Source organism: Furipterus horrens, unplaced genomic scaffold (genome assembly GCF_987537825.1).
Source record: "Furipterus horrens unplaced genomic scaffold, mFurHor1.1.pri manual_scaffold_8, whole genome shotgun sequence".
Classification (NCBI taxonomy): Eukaryota; Metazoa; Chordata; class Mammalia; order Chiroptera; family Furipteridae; genus Furipterus; species Furipterus horrens.
This window is the reverse complement of record NW_028327178.1, coordinates 69,849,782-69,869,683: the sequence shown is the minus strand read 5'-3', so window position 1 is coordinate 69,869,683 and position 19,902 is coordinate 69,849,782. Positions and strand designations below refer to the sequence as shown.

Below are 19,902 nucleotides of genomic sequence, written 5' to 3'. Positions count from 1 at the left end.
TGATCTAGTCAAGAAGTTACATAATCTACAGATATTATTCAGATTTTACTGACAGTCCTTATAATGTCCTTTATAGCAGATGTAAATCTAGATCATTCATTGAACTCAAGTGTCATGTGCCTTTAGTCTCTTGTAATCTGGAACAATTGCCCAGTCTGTCTTTATCTTTTATGACGATGACAGTTTTGAAAAGCACATTGGCCAGTTATTTTTCAGAATGTCTCTCAATTTGGATTTGTCCTATGTTTTCTCATGGTTTGATTTAGGTTATTGTGATTAAATTTGGTTGTATTAATGGCTAAAATTTAAAAATTAGGAAAGTGTCTAAACAATTGGGATTTTTAGCTTTTCTGGAAAAATCAGAAGTCTTGTCTTTAGGGTCTGCTTTTCCACCGTGTGGTGGAGCTTTGGAGTGGCTATTACTGCAGGCAGTCAGGGGCTCTCCAGCCCTGGGGCTTCATGAGCCCTCAGGCTGTCTTTCCAACTTTTTATCAGCCTGGCCCTGTGACCCCATCAGTTGTGACCACTGACTCAGAACTTGCCCTACAAGTGCCCTGATTCTGCAGTGTCCATCCAGGAAGGCTTTACTGAGACCAGATGTAGGGATGGGAATTAACACAGACTCATGGATACAGACAACAGTATGCTGATTGCCAGAGGTGGGGGTAGGGGGTGAAAGTAGAAGAAAGGAAAGGGGGGAAAATGGTGATGGAAGGAGACTTGCCTTGGGGTGATCAATACACAATACAAGATGAAGTATTGTAGAATCGTATACTTGAAACCTGTATAATTTTATTAACTAATGACACCCCGTAAATTTAATTAAAAAAAAGAATTGAATAAAAGAAAGAAGGACAAGACCCACACCCTCTGTTATGCCAGCTGTAGACCCAGAGGAAAAGGGTGAGAAGGACAAAAAAGAGAACTGGCAAGCTAGCTAGCATTAATCTGTTTCAGCCCAGAGCAGCAAGCAGGCCTTCCTGGAGTTCCAGGTCGATGGTGTGAGCAACTCTACAACTCTTGAGACCATCTCTCATCTTGTCTCACCCTGGAGGCATTCACAGAGGGACACTCCTCCCTTCCAGAATTTTAGCCAGCAGTGGGTTTTTACTCTGTATTTGACCCCACAGTGTTTGGTAAAGAAGATTGTACTTTTGATACCTAACTATAAGTGTACTGAGGTATATTTAGGTCTTTATATTGATTCAAGCCTGTAAAATAGGCCTTCCTAAGAAACAGCTTGCTGTCATCTACCTCATGCCACTTCATCTTAAGCTTTGGGCATTCTTAAGAGCTAAAAATGCTGAAATAAGATATTCAGGGGGTCTGCCCAGGGGTATGGAGACATTGTCTGAAAAAATTCAAGGCTCTTAGGACCTTAGGGTCATTAGGGAATGTATGGCGACTGTTCAGTTTTAGGAAGGACAGGGCTGTGACCAAGGGCATCTGATTAATGTGTATATAAGAGATGTAAGGAAAATACTTTAACGTAGTGGTAGTCAAACCTGAGCATACATTGAAATTACTTCTTGGGCTGATTAGATCACAAATTGTGGGGACCCACCCCCAGCATTTCTGATCCAGTGATGGCCAGAGAATTTGCATTTCTCATTAGTTTCTGGGTGCTGCTAGTGCAGGCACCACCTCTGAGAACTCTGTTTTAAAGGAATGAACCTTCCCTCCATAAGGCTTGTTGTTGACTTGTGTGCAGGGACCTCACAGAGTCAGCCTATGTTGTTAATTTTAGGAATGGTGAAAAGAAAGCAATTTAAATGTGAACTAGTATGTTCTTTTGACATCACATGAGAAATATAGAGGGCGTTTTTTTAAAGGCCTTTGAAAGAGGTTTTTCTAAGCTTGGACTGAAGATTGACCTCAGGACAATCTTATTTTGAATGAATTTTTGTGCTTGCCTTTTGCATAGCATAACAAATATGGGTAGATCCCTTGGGTTCCCAGCCCTGTACCTGAATAATATTTCATTCATAGAATCTCAAGGTCCAGATAAAGATGACCAAAAATTACATTTTTTATTCAAGTGAATATTTGACTTTATTTTAAAAAGAAGGACTTTGTGCCAGTTTATTGGAAAGCGTTCAGAGGTAGGAATTTAGCAGTTTTACTCCAGGATGATTTGTTTAGGGATTCATTATTCTTCATACACTCACTTCTCACTTTGACAAAATTATAAAAACTATTTAAAGAATATTACTTTCCTTGAAAAACTTAGAATCAAAAGTTCTCTTATTTTGATAGTATGATCAGTTTGAGTCTTTTGATAATATGATCAGTGATTCTCAAGCTTGGTATATATGAGAATCACCGGGAAGCTTTTTAGAATATTAAGCCAAGGAACTTGTATCCTGAATATATAAAGAACTCAAACAGTAATAAAGAGACAATTTAAATAAAAACGTGGGCAAATAATTTGAATAGACATTTCTCAAAAAAAGATATACAAATGGCCAATAAGTGTGTGAAATATTCGACATTGTTAGTCATTAGGGAAATGCAAATCAAAACCACAATGAGGTACTACTTTAAACCTGCCAGGATGGTTATAACAGAAGAAGACAATAACAAGTATTATTAGTAAGGATGTAGGGAAAGTGGAACCCTCATACATTGCTGGTGGGATTATAAAATGGTATAGCCACTTTGGAAAATAGTCTGACATTTTCACTAAAGTTAAATATAGAAGTACTGTTTGGTCCCACAGTTCTACACCTAGAATTGAAGACACATGTACACACAAAAACATGTACACAAACATTAGTAGAAGCATTATTTATAGCAGTCAAAGAGCAGAAATAGCCCAAATATTTACCTGCTGATGAATGGATAAAGAAAGGGTGGTATATCCATACAATGGAATATTATTAGGAAATAATGAGGAATGTAGTACCAATACATGCTTGATCCTTGAAAAGATTATGTTAAGTGATAGCCCAGAATAGGCAAGTCTATAGGGACAGAAAATAGATTAGTGTCTAGAGGGGCGGGGGTGGGGTGGGTGTGACTAATAATGGGTATAGTATTTCTTTGGTGGGGGATAAAAGTGTTTTGGAATCAGTAATGATGGTGTACATCTTTGTGAACATACTAAAAACCACTGAATTATATACTTTTTTAAGATTTATTTTTATGGTAGATATACCTCAATTTTTAAAAATGTTAGGATGTACTCAGACCAATTAAATCAATCATTTGAGGTAGGATATAGTCAGTATTTTTAAAAAAACCCTCCCCCACAAATTATTCCAATGTGTAGTCTAGGTGGTGAAACATTTATATATATGGTTGAAAACACATTTGACAAAGAATAGGATGAATTTAGAGAGATATGGGCATTAGTTTTTTAAGGTGAGAACTGGCCCTAAAAATTAGTTTTTGGAGTACTAGTTCATAATACTTGTTCAACATTGAAAGGCTTTTTATTTTTATTTTTTTCACGTTAAGGTTTTACATTTTTCTTTAAGCGGTTATGTGTTCTGATTCAACCTAACTTCAGGCTAGTGACAAAAGAAAGGGTCAGGAAGTAGTTGGATCCAGCAGCACCATTTTGAAAAACTGTGTATTTATACAGTGAAACAAAAACTACCGGGAAGTAATATGATTTCATACAGACCCCAGTAAGGACATTTAATGACCAAACTGTAGAAATCCAGTTTAGTCAGGTCTTTGTTTTGTGGAGGAGGCTTTTATTTTTTCCAGCTTTATTAAGATATAATTGACATGTAACACTTCGTAAATTTAAGGCGTACAATGTGTTGATTTCATACACTTAACATTTTGGAAAATGATTATCATTATAGTGTTAGGCAACACCTTCATCATGTTACATAATTACCAATTCTTTTTTGCCGTGAGAAATTTAAGATTTATTTTCTTAGCAACTTTCAAGTATATGATAGAATAGTATTAATTATAATCACCACAGTTTAGATCTCTAGTACTTACTTGTCTTATAACTGGAGTTTGTACCCTTTGACCAACATTTCCCCATTTCCCTCATCCCCCACCCAGTTAGTTCCTGGTAAACAGCAATTTTCTGTTTCTATGAGTTAAGCTTTTTTAGTGTGATCATACAGTATTTGTCTTTCTGTGTCTTATTTCTCTTAGCATAATGTCGTAAAGGTACATCCAGGTTATCACAAATGGCTAGTATTCCTTCTTTCTAGTGATTGGATAATGTTTTCATGTGTGTATGTGTGTACAATTTCTTTATCTATTTATCTGTTGATGGTCACTTAGGTTATTTCCATATCTTGGTTACTGTGAATAATGCTACTATGAATATGGGAGTGCAGATATCTCTTAGAGATTCCGTTTTCATTTTCTGTCCAGAAAAAGTCAAGCCATTTTTAATATAAGGAGAACGGTTTGTGCAACATCACTGTAACCTGGCAGCCAACGACAGTGGACTGGAATATGCATATGTGAACAATGATGACTTCACTGTACTAGTTAATGGGGGTGGTAGACACTGTTAAATGAGCCTGTGTACTGTGTGACCATTGCCTTCAAAATAACTGAGTGAGTAGAGCAATGAATCTGCATCAGATTTTGCTTTAAGCTTGAACATTCATTCCTCCATGGAAACTACTGGGATGATTCAGAAGGCTGCAGCTATGGGCAGCTGGTGATTGGCAGCTTCATCAGGACAATGCGCCTGCTCATACATCATGTCTCGTGCAGGTTTTTGGTGAAACATCAAATCACTCAGGTGACTCAGCCCCACTACAACACAGATTTGGTGCCCTGAGACTTCTGGCTTTTCCCAAAACTAAAATCACCCTTGAAAGGGAAGAGATTCAGACCATTGATGAGATTCAGGAAAATATGAGGGGGCAGCTGATGGTGACTGAGAGAACTATGTGAGGTCCCAAGGTGACAACTTTGAAGGGGACTGAGGTGTCACTGTGCTATGTATCTTTTTCAATAAATGCCTCTATTTTTCTTATTATATGGCTGGATAGTTTCTGAACAGACCTGGTACACCAAAAATGGGATCGTTAGGTCATATGGTAGCTCTACTTTTTAAAAATACATTATTGTATTTTTTTCCATTGCCATTTATTCCTCTCATACCCTCTTCCTCCAGCAATCACCACACTGTTGTCCATGTCCATGAGTCCTTATTTCTTTTTGCTCAATCTCTCTCCCTTCACCTCCCCCTGACCAGCTGTCATCCTGCTCTCTGAGTCTGTCCCCATTTTCCTTGTTAGTTCAATTTGTTCATTAGATTTCACATATCAGTGAAATCAGATGGTATTTGTCTTTGTCTGACTGGCTTATTTCACTTAGCATAATATTCTCTAGATCCATCCATACTGTTGCAAAGGATAAAATTTTCTTTTTTAAAGCTAAATAGTATTTCATTGTGTAAATGTACCATAGTTGTTTTATTTTATTTTATTTTTTTAAAATATGTTTTATTGATTATGCTGTTACAGTTGTCCCAATTTCCCTTCCCTCTGCTCCCACCACCCAGTGATCCCCCCTCCCTCCAGTTGCCCTTAGTCCATGCCCATTGGTTGTGCATATAGTTCTTCTCAACATCTTCCTGTCTATTCCATTCCCTCCTACTATGCTTCTTAATTCCTGTACCATCTCCCTTCCTTTCCTCCTTCCCCCACCCTGCTGACCCCCCCCAATATGTTCCCCATACCTATAGTTCTTTTTCCACTCTCGTTGCCTATTTAGTTTGCTTTTGTTTCAATTCCCTAGCTTCTGTTGTTGGTGCTTGTGATGCAGTTTTCATTTTAATGTTCATAGTTTTGACCCTCCTTTTTCTAAACCAGTCCCTTTAACATCTCATATAATAGTGGTTTGGATCTAATGAACTCTTTCAATTTTATTTTGTCCTGGAAGCACTTTCTATGCCCTTCTATTCTGAATGACAATATCGCTGGATAGAGTATTCATGGCTGTACGTTTTGGACTTTCATTACTTTGAATATTTCTTGCCAGTCCCTTCTTGCCTGCAGGGTCTCCCTTGAGAAATTAGCTGATAGTCTAATTGGGACCCCTTTGTACATAATTCTTTTCTTCTCTCTTGCTGCTTTTAAGATTCTCTCTTTATCTTTAATTTTTGATAATTTGATTATAATGTATCTTAGAGTGTTTCTCCCTGGGTCCAGTTTTTCTGGAACTCTCTGTGCTTCCTGGACCTGTAAGTCTATTTCCTTCCCTAAGTTTGGGAAGTTCTGCTTTATTATATTTTCACTTAATTTTTCAATTTCTAGTTCTTCTTATTCATCCTCTGGCAATCCTATAATCCATATGTTCGATCTCTTATAGCTGTCCCAGAGGTTTCGGATCCTCTTCTCACTTTCTTTGCTTTCTGTTTCCTCTTTCCGCACTGGTTGACTGTTCCTTCCCTATGTTTTGGTGTGTTGATTTGATCTCTGGATTTTATTTCCTCACCACTTGTCTCGTATGTGTTTTCGTTCTTTTCAGTATGAGTGGCTTTCAATCCTTTCTTGTCTTGTTCCAAATCTTTTGTTAATTCTGTAAGCCACCTAATGACTATAGCTCTGAATTGAGCCTCTGATAGGTTTCTTATTTGTTCATCTGTCAGATTCTTCATCTGCTGTCTGGTGAGCTGCATCACCGGAATTTCTATAGTTGTCTGCCTCATTTTGATAGATTTGCGTTTTGCTTTACTTCTTGGGTAGGCTATAGGGGGCGGAGCCCGTGTACTCATCACAACCTGGCGACCGGCGGCGATCTGCTATCTTTTCTGCCATGCTGTGGCGCTTTGTTGTCACTACCTGGTGACTGGCGGCGATCCGCAACCTTCTTCACCACGCTGTGGCGCTTTGTATGGGGGCAGGGGTCCAAGATGGATTCCTGCCATTATTCTCCGCTGGGAGACCAGGATCCGTCCTTCCGCCCTCTGGGCCTCACCATCCGATGCAATGCGGTGGCTGCTTTTCCCAGCGTTGGGGTCGTGAGCTGCTGGGGCTCGACTGCAACTGGGATTGCTCTCCCTGCCACTGTCCCTGGTGCTACCACAAACAGCATGGCCCACTTTCGCTCTTCCTACCTGTCCGACAAGCACCGTTGGTTTATAACTTCGTACGTTGGGCTTCTGTGTAGTTTTATTTTCTGGAATTTCTAGTTATCTTTTGTTCTGAGGTAGTTGTATTCCTTTCTAGTTGTAGAGGGAGACCGAGCGTGTCAGTCTAAGCCTCCATCTTGGCCCGAAGTCTCCCCATAGTTGTTTTATCCACTCATCTTCTGATGGACACTCGAGCTACTTCCATATCTTGGTGACTGTAAGGTAGCTTTACTTTTAATTTATTTGAGAAACCTCCATACTGTTTTCTATAGTGTCTGCACCAATTCAGATTTCCGCCAACAGTGCACAAGGGTTCCCTTTTCTCCATATTCTTGCCAACGCTTGTTATCTCTTGTCTTTTTGACCTGTTCCAACAGGTGCAAAGTGATATCTCGTTGTGATTTTGATTTGCATTTTCCTGATGATTAGTGTTGTTACCTTTTCATGTACCTGTTGGCCATTTGTATGTATTCTTTGGAGATATATATCTATTCAGGTCCTCTGCCCATTTTTTAATTGGATTTTTTCTATTGAGTTGTATGAGTTCTATATACATTTTGGACATGAAGCACTTATTTAATATATGGTTTGCAAATAATATTTTGTCCTATTTCTTAGGTTGTCTTTTCATTTTATTGATAAGTTTCTTATGCTTATAGAAGCCTTTTAGTTTTGTAGTCTCTCTTATTAGTTTTTGCTCTCATTCCTTATACTTTTGGTGTCATGGCCAAAGACTTGTTGCCAAGTCAAGGAACCAATAAGACCAATGTCAAGGAACTTCTTTCCTATATTTCTTCTACAAGTTTTGTAGTTTTAGGTCTTGTGTTTAAGTCTTTAATCCATTAGAAGTTAATATTTGTGAGTGGTGTAAGATAGGGTTCAATTTTATTCTTCATGTGTTGTAGTACTTTGTGGTCAAGGGCACGCAAGCAATTCCAGCAGACAGAATGTGGGACGGTCGGAGGGCTGCCGCTTGCTCAGTCAGGATCAGCACTGAGCAGTGTAAGCACCTTCCTTTTACTGGATTTTGCAGATATGCTAATCAACAGGGAGGGTCCAGGAATGAGCTCACAGGCATATTCCAGGAATGATTACAATGTACTTGAAACTTACAACAGAGGAAGCCTAAAGGATTAACTGAAGAGAACGCTTCCTGATAAACAAGTCTATATATCCTCTATAGATTCAAAAACAGAAAAACAGAAATCCAATCACTTATTCTTTTAAGGCTATGGAATGGATGCACTATTCCTTAAACACTAACAGAAAACAATCAAGGTTAAACACCATTTGTGCTTAGTTTTGTTTGATTTCCTTGTCAACATCAGGGAAGATGGAGTACTCAGCAAGATTCTTTTTAAGTCACAGGATGTCTTTAAGATCCTGAGGCCTGAGCAGTCAGAGACTGTCAGCACCATCGAGTCCAGCTCACTGCTCGGATCATTAAACACCTGGACCAAGAGGCATGTAAACATACCTCAAATCAGAAGTCTTGATTTCCAGCATCATGCATGTAGATACCAAATTTTTCAATAGATTTATTGAAGAGACTATCCCTTTCTCTTTGAGTATTCTTGGCTCCCTTGTCAAATATTAGTTGACTGCATATGAATTTATGTGAGGTTTTATTTCTGGGCTCTTGGTTCTGTTCTTTTGGTTTCTGTGTCTGTTTTTATTCAGTACCATATTGTTCTAATTACTGTAGCTTTGTAATATAGTTTGAAATAAGGATGTGTGATGCTTCTAGCTTTGTTCTTCTTTCTCAGGATTTCTTTGGTTATTTGGGGTCTTTTGTGGTTCCATACAAATTTTAGGATTGCTTTTTCTATTTCTGTGAAAAATGCTGTTGGACTTTTGATTGAGATTACCTTGAATTTATAGGGGGCTGTGTGTTGTATGAACATTTTAACAATGTTAATTCTTTAATCCATGAACAGGGGATATATTTCCATTCGTTTGTATCTTCAGTTTCTTTCATCAAAGTCTGTGTTTTCTGTGTAGAGATATTTCACTTCCTTGGTTAAATTTATTCTTAAGGATTTTATTGTTTTTGATACTATTGTGAATGGGATTGTTTTCTTTATTTCTTTTGGGGGATATTTTATTTTTAGTGTACGAAAATGCAACTGACTTCTGTATGTTGATTTTGTATTCTGCAACTTTACTGAATTTGCTGATTAGTTCTAACAGTTTTTTGATAGGGTCTTTAGGATTTTCTTTATATAAGATCATACCTGCAAACAAAAGACAATTTTACTTCTTCCTTTCTGATTTGAATGTCTTTTATTTTCCTTGCCTTATTTCTCTGGCTAGGACTTCTAGTTCTATGTTGAATAGGAGTGGTGAGAGTGGGCACCCTTGTCCTGTTCCTGATCTTAGAGGAAAATCTTTTAACCATTCAGTGTTAAGTATGATGTTCCCTGTGAGCTTGTCATATATAGCCTTATTGTTTTGACATGTATTTCATCTATATCCAATTTATTGAGCATTTATTTTAATCATGAAAGAATGTTGTGTTTTCTCAAATGATTTACCTGTATCTTGAGATGATCATATAATTTTGGTTTTTTTAAATCTATTAATTAATGTGGTGTATCACATTGTATGATTTGTGTATGTTGAACCAGCCTTGTATCCTGGGGAAAATTCTGGTTGGTCATGGTGTATGATCCTTTTAATGTGCTGTTGAATTTGGTTTGGTAAAAATTGTTGAGAATTTTTGCATCTGTATTCATTGTGGATATTGGTCTGTAGTTTTCTTATCTGGTAGTGTCCTTATCTGGTTTTGGTATCAAGGTATTGCTGGCCTCATAAGACGAGTGTAGGAGTGCACCCTCCTCTTTGATTTTTTGGAAGAGTTTGAGAAAGATTGATGCTAATTCTTCTTTAAATATGTGGTCGTAAATGCATCTAATCTGGGGCTTTGTTGGGAGGTTTTTGATTACTGATTCAATCTCATTATTTGTTATTGGTCTGTTCGTATTTTCTATTTCATCATGATTTAGTTTTAGTAGGTTTTATGTTTCTAGGAATTTATCCAGTTATTTTAGGTTGTCCAATTTGTTGCCATATAATTGTTCATAGTAGTCTCTTACGATCCTTTGTGTTTTTTCGTGTTACTAGTTATATAATGTATCTCCTCTTTCTTCTGATTTCACTTGGGTTTTCTCTCTATTTGCCTTATTCTAGCTAATAGGTTGTCAATTTCAAAGAACAAGTTCTTAGTTTATTGATCTTTTCTGTTTTTCTAGTCTCTATTGCATTTGTTGCTACTCTGATCTTTGATAGTCCCTTCTGTTAACCTTTGGCTTAATTTAATCTTCTTTTCCTCATTCATTGAGGCATAAAGTTAGCTTGTTTATTTGAGAGCTCTCTTTTTCTTGCTGTGATCTTTATTGCTATAAACTTACCTCTTGGAACTGCTTTTTAGCATCCTATAGGTTTTGGTATGTTGTTTTCCATTTTTGTTTGTTTTAAGATATTTTTTTGTTTTCCCTTTTGATTTCTTATTTGACCTCTTGGTTGTTTAGGAGTATTTTTAAATTTCCACATATTTGTTAATTTCCCAGCTTTCCTAATGTTGATTTTTAGTTTCATAACATGGGATTAGAAAAGATATTTGGCATGATTTCATCTTCTTATATTTGCTAAGACTTGTTTTGTGACCTAACGTGTAATCTGTCCTGGAGAATGTTTCACATGTGCTTGAGGAGAATGTGTGTTCTTCTGCTGTTGGATGGAATGTTCTGTCTATTGCTGTTAGGTTCATTTGATCTAAAGTATTGATCAAGTCCAACATTTTCTGTCTGGATATTCTATCCAATGTTGAAAGCTGGGGTACTGAAGTCACCTGCATTTATTGCATTATCTGTTTCTCTTTTTATATCTTTTAATATTAATATACTTATGTAGTTTGATGTTGGAAATACACATGTTTATATTTATTTATAACTATTATATCTCCTATATGAATTGACCCTTTTATCATTATATAATAACCTTCTTTGTCTCTTATTACCATTTTTGGCTCAAAGCCTATTTTGTCTGATATATAGTTATCTCTGCTTTCTTTTGGTTTCCACTTGCGTGGAATATCTTTTCTCTCTCTCTCTCTCTCTTCATTTTGAGCGTTAAAGCTGAAGTGAGTCTCTTGTAGGCAGCATATAGTTGGATCTTGCTTTCTTATACATCCAGCCACTCTATGTCTTTTGATTGGAGAATATAACCCATTTACATTTAGCATAATTAGTGATAGGTAGGGGCTTACTAATGCCATCTTATTGTTTTCTATTTCATAGTATCCTTGTTCCTTTCATTATCTCTTGCTGCCTCATTTTGTTAATTAATGATTTTTTTTTGGTAGTGGTATGCTTAGATTCTTTTTTGTTTATGTTTTGTGTATCTGCAGATTTTGCTTTGTGGTTACAATGAGGCTTACATAAAACATCTTATACATGTAACAGTGAATTTTTAAATTTAATTTATTTATTGTTTTTCTATTACAGTTGTCCCACTTTCCCCCCATTGCTCCCCTCCACCCTGCCCATCCCTTCTCCCACAGTCAATTCCCACCCTGCTGTCCACGTCCATGGGTCATTTATACTAGTTCCTTGACTAGACCCTTCCCCTTCTTACCTTGCTTCTCCTCATCCCCCCTACCCCTGTCACTGTCAGTCTGCTCCTTGTTTACATGCCTGTGGTTCAATATTGCTCATTTGTGTTGTTCATTAGTTTCCTGTATTAGGTGATATCATTTGGTATTTTTCTTTCGTTGCCTGGCTTATTTCACTAAGCATAATTCTCTCTAGTTCCATCCATGTTGTTGCAAATGGTAGAAGTTCCTTCTTTCTTTCTGCTGTATACTGTTCCATTGTGTAAATGTACCACAGTTTTTTGGCCCACTCATCTACAGATAGGCGCTCAGGCTGTTTCCAGCATTTGGCTAATGTAAATAGTGCTGCTATGAACATAGGGGTGCATAGGTTCTTTTGAATTGGTGTTTCAGGATTCTTTGGGTAATCCTAGCAGTGGAATAGCTGGATCAAAAGACAGTTCCATTTTTAGTTTTTTGAGGAAATTCCATACTGTTTTCCATAGTGGCTGCACTAGTCTGCATTCCCACCAACGGTGCAATAGGGGTCCCTTTTCTCCACATCCTCTTCAGCACTTGTTGTTTGTTGATTTGTTGATGATGGCCATTCTGACTGGTGTGAGGTGGTATCTCACTGTGGTTTTTATTTGCATCTCACTGATGGCTAGTGATGTTGAGCATTCTTTCATATGTCTATGGACCTTCTGTGTGTCCTCTTTGGAGAAATGTTTGTTCAAGTCCTTTGCCCATTTTTTAATTGTGTTGTCTGTTGAGGTGGAGGTGCCTCATACACTCTAGATTTGGTTGGAAGTTGCTCTGTCCAGCAGAGGCTTCATGACCACGGTGGAACAAATTTACCCAGGACACTTTTTAATGTCTGGGGGAAGGAAGGTGTCTGCCTCTCTAGTGGAGAACAGCAGCTAGACCTCTGTCCCTTATGCTTTTTATTGAGAAGGATACGAATGGAAGATACAAGATCAAAATTCATAAATCATCAATAGCTTTCAGGTGCCTAGATTACAATTGACAATAACTGATTACAAGTTCCAGTAAATTGGGTACAATGACTAGTCTGTGCCAGGGTCTATTAAACATCTTGACTCCATACTGGCACTAGGTACAAGGTTTCATATATTCCTTGCTAGAGATTGTTTATACTTAATTAAGAGATAAAGGAAAGCAGAGCAAGTTCTAAAGCATAATAAGTATTCTTTAAATCCAATTCCCACGGAAACACTCTGAATGGTTTCCAGGTATGTCTCCCACACAGCCATTGTTGAGTCTTAAAGACAAGCATAGCCGGAGTGCTGGTGCAGGTCATGCTCAGGTCGGGGCTACAATTCCCTAAACCAAAAGGAGCGGTTCCCCATAGTCTGTCTTCTTGGTGCTGAGATGAATATATTCTTTATATATTTTGAAGATCAGTCCCTGTCTGAGGTATCATTGGCAAATATGTTTTCCCATATGGTTGGTTCCCTTTTCATCTTGCTGATGTTTTCTTTTGCTGAGCAGAAAGTCTTTAGTTTGATGTAGTCCCATTTTTTACTCTTTCCTTTATTTCCCTTGCCTTAGAAGATATATTGTCAAAAAAATAGGGCTATGTGGGATATCTGATATTTTCCTGCCTATGTTTTCCTCTACGACTTTTATGGTGTTGCGGCTTACATTTAAGTCTTTTTTTCCATCCTGAGTTTACTCTGGTGTAGGGTGTAAGTTGATGGTCTAGTTTTATTTTTTTTGCAAGTCCCTGCCCAATTCTCCCAGCACCACTTGTTGAAGAAACTGTTTTCACTCTATTTTATATTCCTTCCCCCTTTGTCAAATATTAGTTGACCATATAGACCTGAGTTTATTCCTGGGCTCTCGATTCTGTTCCATTTATCTATATGTCTGTTCTTATGCCAGTACCAAACTGTTTTGATTACAGTGGCCTTGTAGTATAGTTTGATATCAGGTATTGTGATTCCTCCTACTATGTTCTTCTTCCTCAAGATTGCTGTGGTTATTCAGGACATTTTTTGGTTCCATATAAATTTTTGAAGTATTTGTTCTAGGTCTGTGAAATATGTCATTGGTATTTTAATAAGGATTGCATTGAACCTATAAATTGCTTTGGGTAGTGTGGACATTTTAATGATGTTGATGGTTCCTATCCATGAACATGGTATATGCTTCCATTTATTTGTGTCTTCCTTAATTTCTTCCTTCTGTGTTCTTTAGTTTTCCAAGTACAGGTCTTTTACATTCTTGGTTAATTCCTTAGTACTTTATTTTTCTTGTTGATATAGTAAATGGGATTTTTTTCTAGTTTACATCTCTGATATTTAATTGTTGGTATACAGAAATGCCTTCTATTTCTGAATATTGACTTTGTACCCTGCTATTTTGCCAAACTCACTTATTGTGTCGAGTAGTTTTTTAGTGGAGTCTATAGGGTTTTCTATATACACTATCATGTCATCTGCCAATAATGCCAGTTTTACTTCCTCCTTTCCAATTTGGATGCCTTTTATTTCTCTTTCTTGTCTGATTGCTGTGGCTAGAACTTGAAAGACTATGTTGGATAGGAGTGGAGAGAGTGGACATTCTTGTCTTGTTCCTGATCTTTTAGTTTTTGACTATTGAATATGATGAATTTCTTACAATCCTTTTTATTTTTATGGTATCGGTTGTGATTTTCCCTCTTCGTTTCTGATTTTGTTTATTTGGGTTCTCCTTTTTTCTTGATGAGCTTTTCAATTTTGTTTATATTTTCAAAGAACCAGCTTCCGGTTTTATCAATCTTTTGAATTGTTTGTTTAGTCTCTATGTCATTTAATTCTGCTCTGATCTTGATGATTTCCTTCCTTCTAATCTCTCTGGGCTTTGTTTGTTGTTGTTCCTCTAGTTCTTGTAGCTGTAGGGTTAATTTTCTTATTTGAAATTCTTCTATCTTTTTTAGGTAGGCTTCTATTGCTATGAACTTCCTCCCTCAGGGCTGCCTTTGCTGTGTCCCATAGGATTTGGACTCTTCTATATTCATTATCATTTGTTTCCAGAAACTTTTTGATCTCTTCCTTGATGCCATTGTTAACCCATTCATTATTTAATAGCATGTTATTCATTCTCCATGGGGATGAATGTTTTTGAGTTTTTTCCTTAAAGTTGATTTCCAGTTACAAGCCATTGTGATCTGAGAAGATGCTTGATATAATTTCAATTTTCTTGAATTTGTTGAGGTTTGTTTTGTGTCCTACTGTGTGGTCTATCTTTGAAAATATTCCATGTGCACTTGAAAAGAATGTATATTTTGCTTCTTTGAGGTGAAAGTTTCTATCTATATCAATTAAGTCCATTTGATCTAGAATGTTGTTCAGTGCCTCAGTATCCTTGGAGTTACTTTGCTTGGAAGATCTGTCCATTGTTAATAGTGGGGTGTTAAAGTCCTGTACTATGAGTGTGTTACTGTTGAATTCCTTCTTGAGGTCTTCCATTTTTTTCTTATATATTTGGGTGCTCCTATGTTGGTTTATATATTCTTGGTGGATTTTTCCCTTAAATATTATGAAGTGTCTCTTTTTGTCTCTTTTTATGGCCTTTTTTGTGAAATCTATTTTGTCTGATATAAGTATTGCTACCCCAGCTACTTTTCATGTCTATTTGCTGGAAATATTTTTTCCATCCCTTTACCTTCAGTCTGTGTAGATTTTTGTTCTGAAGTGGGTTTCTTATAGACAGCATATATGTGGGTCATGTTTTTGTTATCCATTCTGCTACCCTATGTCTTTTGATTGGTGCATTTAATCCATTTACATTAAATTATTATTGATAGGTACTTATTCATTGTCATTTTTTCCCTTTGTACCTGTGTTCCTCTCCCTCTCTCTTTTTCTTAAAGCATTTCTTTTAGTATCTCTTGCAATGCTGATTTGGTAGACTTATATTCCTTTAGTCTTCCCTTGTCTGGGAAACTCCTTATTTCACCTTCCATTTTGAATGAGAGCCTTGCTGGGTAGAGTAGTCTTGGTTGTAGGCCTTTGATTTTCATTGTTTTGAAATATTTTTTGCCATTCCCTTCTGTCTTGTAGTGTTTCTGTTAAGAAATCAGCTGATAGCCTTATTGGAGCTCCCTTGTATGTTATTTGCTCTTTTTCTCTTGCTGCCTTTAGGATTCTCTCTTTGTCTTTGAATGTTGCCATTTTAATTATGATGTGCCTTGGAGTGGGCCTCCTTGGTTCATCTTCACTGGGACCCTCTCCTCAGGTTTGGGAAGTTTTCTGTCATTACTTTTTCAATCAGGCTTTCTATCCCTTGCTCCTTTTCTCCTTCTGGTCTCCCTATGATATGGATATTATTACATTTCATGTTGTCCTGCAGCTCTCTTAAACCTGCTTCATTCTTTTTCAGTCCTTTTTCACTTTGTTGCACTGTCTGGGAATTTTTTTTTTGATGTTGTTCTCTAGCTCACTGATTCGATCCTCTACTTCATTTTGCCTGCTTTTGATCCCTTCTACTGTGTTCTTCAGTTCAGTAATTGTACTCTTCATTTCTTTCTGGTTCTTATTGATATTTTCTATGTCCTTTTTAATGCTGGTGTAGTTCTCAGTAAGTTCTTTGTAGCTTCCCTGGAGTTCTTTGTAGTTCCCTGGAATTCATGGTAGTTTTCTCTGAGTTTGTTGAGTCCATTGAGCTTCTGTATTATTGTTTTGAATTCCATGTTTGATAGTTTGCTTGCTTCTATTTCATCTATCCCTCCTTCTGGGATTTCCTCCTTTCCTTTCAATGAGGTGTTGTTTCTTCATCTCCTCATTTTATGTGGCTCTTCTAGTTTGTTCCTACTTCTTAGATTGATCTTCTTCGAGTTCCTGCTTTCGTGTTGTGACTTTCTGTGGTAGGAGTTCTCTGGGATTCAGTGGTGCGGACTCCTTGATTTCCTGAACTTGATTCTCTTGGGACGCCCTTTATGCCTTTTATTTGGGCTGTCTGTTAGAATTTTGGTTTTGCTTGTTGTGTTGCTCTTTGGTGGGTCCTTCCCTCCAGCTAGCTGACTGAGAGTCACTCTGCCCATTTTGTTTTATAAACAGTTGTTGAGCTGCTGCTAAAACAAAGCCTCCTGCCCAGGCAAGAATCCCACACCCACAATATATCCCCTACCCTCAATCACTATATAAACTTCTAATGACCCAATATTAATAAGGATGTAATGAGATTGAGACTATTATAAGAAAGGAAAAACAAATAAGAGTTGACTAACTGAAAGAAAAGTGATTTTTGTGAGGGGAGAGGGAGGAGCAATAATAGTAGCAAGTAGGGACAAGGCAATAAGAGAAAGAAAATAAAATTTATATCGTATATTAAAAAGGGAGGGAGAAGGCAGAATGAATTAAGAGAGGGGGAAACGTGTAGTATTAGGTTTAAACAGAAGTTGTAAAATATATATATATATGTATATATATATATATATATATATATAGTGTGTGTGTGTGTGTGTGTGAAAGAACACACACACAATAGTAGTAAGGAAGATGAATAAGAAGAGAGAAAAAATAGGGATGAAATTAGAGACAAAGTTTTGTAATAGAACCCCTGGGCTGCTCCGATTGAAACAGAACCCACGGGCTGTTTAGTTAGGGGTCCGATTGCCCGCCGCCAGAATCATAACTCTGAATACCAGAGTTTGGTGAAAAGGAAAAGAATTATTTATTTACACAAAGTCCTGCCTCCCCCTCCCAGACCTGGCCAGTCTTACGGAAGTCAGAAACACCATTTCCCTACTTCCTAGGCACAGTTCAGCTTTACCAGTAGCTGCCAATCACTCAGTTCTGATTGGGGAGGTCCTGTCTGTGCTGTGGTGCCCTCCAGCTCTCAATGCAGGACCACCTGGATTCTCAGCCTCCTTGCAAACTGCCTTCTTCCTGCAAACCGCATGGATCTCCTCTCCTTCTCAAAGCAGCCTGGCAAGAGCGCCTTCTCCAGGCCAGATGGAGGGAGCCCACAAGAGCCAGAGAGTGAGGGCATGAGGGCCAGAGAGAGCCTGAGAGAGAGAGCCTCCTAGAGCCAGAGACAGCCCAAAATGTCCACAACTACTTCTCTCTTCCTCCCTGCCTCCTCTCTCTCTCTGCGACCTCTCACACAGTGGGTGTTGCAGTTTTGACCATTCACAGAACCCTACCTAGGCTCTGTCTGCTTCTTCCGTACCAGCCCACAGTCCCTCCCATCTTCCAGAGTCTTGGAAGTACATCAGATCTTTGCAACAATGTATCCAGACACTAGCTCCAGGCATGCAAGGGCATCCTGAAAGCTGCTTCCTGCTCCCTATCACCCAGCTGCAAACTCTGGGGTTTGTTTTTGGACTCCCCTGTTTTTGTAACAGTTTCACCACAGCACTAACAGTAACCTATGAGCTAAGATTAATATAGGTGGAATGGGAATAAGAGGTAAAAAAGAAAGAAAGAGAAGTTTAAGAGATGCCCAGAGGAAAGGGAAGTGATTTTGAGATGATAGAGGAAGCAGGAATACTTAGAGTGAGGAATGAAAACCAGGCTAAGACTGGGAAAAATTCACATTTAATGTGAAAGAAGGAAAGGGCTGGAGGAAGGTACAAATGGATTAGGAGAGGGAAGTGATAGATACCACTGAGATTTGAAATACCAAGAATAGTGAAGATCTATGAATAAAGTTGCAGGAATGTCACTGATTGAGGTGGAGAGGGAGTATTTTATTATGGGAAAAAGTAGAGGCTAGAGAGGTGAGAAAAAATGAGTGCAGATTGGAAATGAGTGGTAGTAAGAGAAAATATAGAATTTAAAACAAAAATAAGAGGAGGAAATCAAATGGTAAAGTTGATTGAGAAAAAGGAGGAACAAAATATGAGATTTAAAACAAACTATAACATAAAGACTATTTACTTATAATGCATAGACTTGGAGGACAAAGAATGACTATTTAAAGGGCATGTATGAGAAGCTTACAGTGGAATTTGGTTTTGTATTTCCTGTATTTTTCCACTTCCTTCTCTTTGTGGAACTGCCCTGTTGACTTCAGCTTAGGTCCAAGTCTGTATCTAGGCAGCCTAATCTCAACTATTGGTGCTCTTCTGCCAGGGTCTCTCTCTCTTGCTCTTTAGCCACTCTGAAACCTGCAGTCAGGCTTAAGCACCATAGGGCAGGGCCTAATACTTTCTTCAGGAGGGGTTACTGCTTCCCCTCTGGCTGTTTCCACGGGGAGGAGAGTTATCGGCCTAAATAATTTCTCCCACAGCACTCAAGCCTCTCCAGTCCACCTCACACCCCATCCCCGCACCGCTGGAGCCCAGGGCAAGCGCGCATGAGCTCCCCTTAAGAATTTTGCCGTGCCTCCAGCTGTTCCTCCTGAGTCTCTGAAAACAAACACAAAAAAACACGTTTGCTTTATGCCTCTTAGATCCAGACCCCTTCTGGCTTATTCTCAACTTTGCCAGCGGGCCCAGCCTGAGTTTCAACCCCTAGACCTCTCAGGGAAAATCTTCCAGGTGCTATAAAATCTCTCTTTGCCCCAAGTCGCCATCCGTGGGAGCCAAACTGGCAACGCTGGGTTCCCACCAGCCTCTCTTCCAAGATATGCACCCGACTGGTCACTAGAAAGCAGCCTCCTGCATCTGCCTGCGGCCACAAGGCTCAGCTACGGGCAGTGTCCACTGGTCGTACAAATGATCTCTCAACAATCAAGCTGAAGATCCAGACCCGGGAGGAGGCCAGCACACCTTTTCATTGAGTCCCTCCAGGATATCACTGGACAGGATGCCCACTGCAGGAGCGCAGCCTCCAGGCCTCTGCATTTCCCCTGGACTTCTCTCTTCACCAGCAACCCCCTCCTTCAATCCCTGCTACTGAGTTGATCCACAGCGTCCCTTCCTGATTCAGCCCCAGGTGCTGGGCGAGGGTGGCGGCCCCTGCAATTCACCTTGGAAAGTACAGGTTGGGGTTTCTTCTCTCTCCCACACTGTTCCCACGCTCCTGTTCCTGTTGGCCCTATCTGAAAGCCGCTTTCACCCACTCTCTGCTCTCTGTCTGTCCTCCAAGTATCCGCCACAATAGGAGCACACCCAGCAAGCTGCTGACTACCCTGCCGCCATTTTTTCCTCCTCATGTATTTTATGCTGGTAACTTTGATCATATACAAAAATTTTACCCTTTTATATTTTCAATATCATGGCTTACCTTTTTTAATACTGTGCATTTATTAATAAATTACATCTGTAGTTATTTTTAGTACTCTTGTACTTTAA

The 19,902-nt window shown here is 38.5% G+C and overlaps 1 protein-coding gene across 1 annotated transcript in view; it reads left to right on the top strand.

Annotated features, from left to right (window-relative positions):
- The window catches only part of CFAP61 (cilia and flagella associated protein 61), a 431,546-nt gene that overhangs the window by 51,983 nt on the left and 359,661 nt on the right, over window positions 1-19,902 (top strand). The window lies entirely within an intron of this gene.